Raw genomic sequence first — 5,962 nt, forward strand, 5'->3', positions numbered from 1 at the left:
ACACACACATACACAGCCATGTACACACGCAGACACTGATACACAGACAGATACTAACACACACACACACACACACACACACACACAGGTACACTCACTGACAGACAGACACACGTGTGGATTGAACCGCAGAGACGAAAGGTCATCAAATAAATGGTTAGAATAGATTCACTGAAATTTGAAGCATGTTTAACGCCATCTGTGGTGAGTGTCCTTTACTGACCCACACCAGTTCTTCGTTGGTGTACTGGTGAGTATCACCGCTTATCACGCAAGTGACCGGGGGTTCAATTCTCTTACGGGGAGGTTGCACTTTCGCTGCCTTTAAAAGTTTCACGTTCATTTCTCTTGCAATTCATCTCAAACATTGGATGCGTGAAAAAACACTGAGAAAGTGACTCGGACTATCCCACTTTCCACAATATAATTTCACTGACATTCCAGCGATTTTAAACCTTCCTCTCTGCGTCACCTTGATAACAGAACCACAATAATGAGCAAGAAATGAAATAAACAGTCGCGTTGTTTTATTTTATTCGTTCATGGGATGTGGGCGTCGCTGGAGAGACCAGCATTTATTGCCCATCCTTAATTGCCCTTGAGAAGGTGGTGATGAGCCGCCTTCTTGAACCGCTGCAGTCCGTGTGTTGAAGGTTCTCCCACAGTACTCTTAGGAAGGGAGTTCCAGGATTTTGACCCAGCTACGATGAAGGAACGGCGATATATTTCCAAGTCGGGATGGTGTGTGACTTGGAGGGGAACGTGCAGGTGGTGTTGTTCCCATGCGCCTGCTGCCCTTGTCCTTCCAGGTGGTAGAGGTCATGAGTTTGGGAGGTGCTGTCGAAGATGCCTTGGCGAGTTGCTGCAGTGCATCCTGTAGATGGTACACACTGCAGCCACTGTGCGCCGGTGGTGAAGGGAGTGAATGTTTAGGGTGGTGGATGGACCTGAGGAACTTCTGCAGCAGTGTCCTGGGGCTGAGATGATTGGCCTTTGGCAACCACTAACCATCTTCCTTTGTGCTCGGTATGTCTTCAGCCACTGGAGAGTTTTAACCCTGATTCCCATTGACTTCAATTTTACGAGGGCTCCTTGGTGCTACACTCGGTCAAATGCAACCTTGATGTCAAGGGCAGTCACTCTCACCCCACCTCTGGAATTCAGCTCTTTTCTCCATGTTTGGACAAAGGCTGTAATGAGGTCTGGAGCCGAATGGTCCTGGCGTAACCCAAACTGAGCATTGGTGAGCAGGTGCCGCTTAATAGCACTGTCGACGACACCTTCCATCACTTTGTTGATGATTGAGAGTAGACTGATGGGGCGGTAATTGGCCAGATTTGTTGTGTCCTGCTTTTTATGGACAGGACACACCTGGGCAACTTTCCACATTGTCGGGTGGATGCCAGTGTTGCACCTGTACTGGAACAGTTTGGCTGGAGGCGCCGCTAGTTCTGGAGCACAAGTCTTCAGCACGAGAGCCGGGATGTTTCGGGGCCCGTAACTTTTGTTGTATCCACTGCACTCAGCTGTGAGACACACTCGCACAGACACATTACACACACGCAGCCATGTACAAACAGACACTGATACACAGATAGATAATCTGCAACAGACGGGCACAAAGAACGACCATGGCTCTGTGTGTAATGTGTGTGTGTCTCACTTTTTCTGAGCTTTTCAGTGGGAGTGTCCGTTTCTCTGTCTTTCTCACAATAGTCCAACATTCAGTTTGCCTTCTGGATTACCTGCTGCACCTGTGTGTTGACGTTTTGTGTTTCGTGTACGAGGACACCCAGATCCCTCTGTACTGCAGCATTTTGTTGTATTTCTCTATTCAAACAATATTTTGCTTTTTTATTTTTCCTCCAAAGTGGATGAATTTAGATTTTCCCACATTATATTCCATCTGCCAATGTTTTGCCCATTCCCTTAACCTGTCAATATCCCTTTGCAGATTCTTTGTGTCACCCTCACAACTTGTTTTTCCACTTATTTTCGTATCATCAGCAAATTTGGCCACTATACACTCTGTCTCTTCATCCAAGTCATTGAAATATATTGTAAATAGTTGAGGCCCCAGCTCTGATCCCTGTGGGACCCCACTAGTTATAGATTGTCATTTTGAAAATGACCCTTTTATCCCGAATCTCTGTTTTCTGTTCGTTCGCCAATCCTCAATCCATGAGCTCTTATCTTGTGCCTGTTCTTCTCTGCGAGGTAAAGGCCAGAAGCAGTGGCTGCAGCGTGGCTGGAAGCGGCAGAAGGCATGGGTGTGTGCAAGCGTGGAGAATAACAAGCAGCAGGGATATCACCTTTTATGTGGCATCTCATCGAATGCCTTTTGTAAATCCAAATATACTGCATCCATTGGTTCCCCTTCATCCACCCTGCTCGTTACTTCCTCAAAGAACTCAAATAAAATTGTCAGACACGATTTCCCATTCATAAAACCATGTTGACTATTTTAGATTGTATTGTGAGTCCGCGAATGTCCTGCCACTGCTTCTTAATAATGAATTCTCGCATTTTCATTTGACACACACTCGGATTGGTTGAAAAGCAGAGATAAAAGCTATGAAAAGAAAAATCTAAACCGTAGTCGGCAGGATTCGAACCTGCGCGGGGAGACCCCAATGGATTTCTCGTCCATCGCCTTAACCACTCGGCCACGACTACTTGTTTAAAACCCAATGCTGCTCACTTAAAATGGCAATAATCCAGCGCTCTGCAACACAGAGTCACGGAACTGGTATCGGTATCAACCGTCGCTCAGGGCGTCGGATGTTCATGCCAGTCACTCGTTTGTATGGTGGTGGGTATCCCTGGTCGACCTGGCTTCAAGTACACCTGGACGATGAACTTCTTCTACCTTTAAAGTTTTCATTTATCTCCAACATTGGACGTGTGAAAAAACACACATAAAATAACTCAGACAATCCCACTTTCCACAGAATAATTTCACTGATACTTCAGCGATTTTAAATCTCACTCCCCGCGTCACCTCGATGTCAGAACCACCAGAATGAGCAAGAAATGAAAGGCAGAGTCGCGTTGTGAACAGACCCGGGCTAATTCAGCACCCCGACGGGGAGATGGGGGCAGATTCAATCATGACTTTCAAAATGGAACAGGATAAGTACTTAAAAGGAAAAAATTGCAGCGCTACGGGGATCGGGCTGGGGAGTGGGACCAGCTGGATTGGTCTTGCAAAGAGCCGGCAAGGACTCGATGGGCGGAAAGGCCTCCTTTCGTGGTGTTAACTTTCTGTGATTCTGTGATGCAAATGGAAAAAGAGAGTCAATGAGCTGTATCAAAATTCAACAGATTAATACATACCAGGAGTGGGGTTCGAACCCACGCGGGTATAAACCCATTGGATCTTAAGTCCAACGCCTTAACCTCTCGGCCATCCTGGTCAATTCGCAAATTTGTTCTCTGTGTAATGTACCTGACTGTCACTTCTTCTACGCTTTTCTTTGTCATGAAATGAATGGTTGGAACAGATTCACTGAAATTTGAAGCGTGTCTCACGCCATTTGTGGGGAGTGTCCATCACCCGCTCACGCCAGTTCCTCGTTCGTGCAGTGCTGAGTCTCCCCGTCTGTCAAGCGGTTGGTCCAGGTTAAATTCTCCTGTGTCGAGGTTCCAGTGCTGCTGCATTTAAAAGCTTCACTTTCATTGATCTTGCAATTTATCTCCACTGTTTGATGTGGAAAATACACTGAATGTCGAACTCGGACCATCCCACTTTCCACAATTTAATTTCACTGATATTCCAGCGATTTTAAAACCTGCTCTCTGCCTCATCCTTCACCTCGTTGTCAGAACCCCAAAAATTTGCAAGGAATGAATACGCCGAATCGAGCTGTGAGAAGACCCGGGCTAATCCAGCAACCCTAAACAGAGAGAGAGAGAGAGAGAGAAATCGAAAGAAAGGGAAACAGAGAGCGAGACACAGGAAGAGAGACGGAGCCTGAGAGAGGCCCTGATCAGGGCGCAGAGGAGGTTTATCAGAAAGATCCCGCATACAACAGTGAAATGAATGGCCAATTAATTTGCATTTTGGTGGTGTGAGTTGAAGGAGGAAGTTTAGCTCATTGTCATCAAATAAATGTTTAAAATAGATTCACTGAAATTTGAAGGCTGTCTAACGCCATCTGTGGTGCGTGTCCATCACCAGACGACACCAGCTCCTCGTTCGTAAAGTGGTGAGAATCCTTGCCTGTTATTCTTTGCACCCGCGGTTCAATTTCCCGACCGGTACTGGAAATTTTGCTGCCTTTAAAAGCTTCATTTTCCGTCCTGTGCCAGTTCCTCGTTAGTGTCGTGGTGAGGGACAGGGAGAGACAGAGAGAGACAGTATTCGGAAAGGGCGAAGAGGAGGTTCACCAGAAAGATCTCACAAACAGCAATGAAATGGATGGCCAGTTCATCGGCTTTTTGGTGGTGTTGATTATCGTCCAGGTTTCGAAATTTGCGGACAGCAAGTTCCCACAAACAGCAAAGACAGAATAAAAGGTGCAGAAGGCGGATCGAACAGGCGTGTCAATGAGCAGTATCAAAATGCAACGCCAATAACAATTATCAGAAGTGGGGTTTGAAACCACGCGGGTATAAACCCATGGGATGGTGAACCCAATACCTTAAGCACGCGGCCATCCTCCTCGCTGAGTTTATATGGTGGTGAGTGTCCCCGAGTGGTTCAGGCGATGGACTAAAAATCTATTGGGATCTCTCCGCGCAGGTTCGGATCCTGCCGACTGGGGATCCCATTATCTGCATTTTAACATGCAGCAAACTTCTTGTGGAATTACTCATTCTTCAGTGAATTAAAAATGTACGGCTTTTAACACCTCGAGTTTTATGCTAATTGGAATTGATCTGCAAGATTTCACAAAATCTACAACAGAAATAGAACAAAAATGTGCCAAATTATCGATCGTCTGTCTCTCTCTGTCTGTTTGAGTCACTCGATGTGTGTCTGTCCGTGTGTGTGTGGGCCTCACATTTTCGACGTTTTTCTGAATGGGTCTCTGTCTCTTTCTTTCTCTCCCTCACTCTCTCCCGCGTTCCTCACATAATTTGACTCTGGACATGATCCAACAAAGAGATGGAAAAGTGGTCGTTCAGTCTTCTTTCACCAGTGGCCCGTGGAAAGTTAAATAAAGTGTCATTAAGCACAGGGCCGAGTGGTTAAGGACTTAAGATCCAATTGGTTTACACCTGGGTGAACCCCACTCCCGGTAGCTCTTTAATTTAATCCCGTTATACTTTCATACTGCTCGGTTCCACTCGTTTTACATCTGCATTATGTCATTGTTATTTTGTCATTACTGTTTGTGGAATCTTGCTGCGCGCATATTTGAAAACCTGGACGACAATCCTCCCCCAATCAACACCACCAAAAAGCAGATTAACTGGCCATCCTTTTCATTGCTGTTTGTGGGATCTTTGTTGTCAGAACCACAATAACAAGCAACAGTTGAAACTCTTTAATTTAATCCCGTTACACTTTCATACTGCTCAGTTCCACTCGTTTCCCATCTGTATTATGTACCTGTTACTTTGTCATTGCGGTTTGTGGGACATTGCTTTGCGCATGGCTGGAAACCTGGATGAAAATCTTTCCTCAAACAACACCTCCAAAAAACAGATTAACTGTTGGTTCTGATATCGAGGTGAAGGGTGAGGCAGAGAGCAGCTTTTATAATCGCTGGAATATCAGTGAAATTAAATTGTGGAAAGTGGGATGGTCCGAGTTTGTCTTTCAGTGTATTTTTCGCATCCAATATTGCAGATAAATTGCAAGAGAAATGAAAGTGAAACTGTTAAAGGCAGCAAAAGTGTAACCTCCCTGTCGGGGAATTGAATCCTGGTCTCCAGCGTGGATTTTTCTCTCTGAATACACAGATTCCAATGTTGAAAACGTGACAGAAACATTCTCTCCAACTCGAATTAAATA

General features: G+C 45.5%; 2 non-coding genes across 2 annotated transcripts; both read right to left on the minus strand.

Annotated features, from left to right (window-relative positions):
• Positions 1-2,594: 2,594 nt before the first annotated feature.
• Positions 2,595-2,676, minus strand: trnas-aga (transfer RNA serine (anticodon AGA)). The gene has a single exon. It is a non-coding gene; the product is annotated as a tRNA-Ser (tRNA).
• A 657-nt stretch (positions 2,677-3,333) lies between these two features.
• Positions 3,334-3,416, minus strand: trnal-uaa (transfer RNA leucine (anticodon UAA)). Its single transcript has one exon. It is a non-coding gene; the product is annotated as a tRNA-Leu (tRNA).
• Positions 3,417-5,962: the final 2,546 nt, after the last annotated feature.

This window comes from Heptranchias perlo, unplaced genomic scaffold, assembly GCF_035084215.1.
Source record: "Heptranchias perlo isolate sHepPer1 unplaced genomic scaffold, sHepPer1.hap1 HAP1_SCAFFOLD_56, whole genome shotgun sequence".
Classification (NCBI taxonomy): domain Eukaryota; kingdom Metazoa; phylum Chordata; class Chondrichthyes; order Hexanchiformes; family Hexanchidae; genus Heptranchias; species Heptranchias perlo.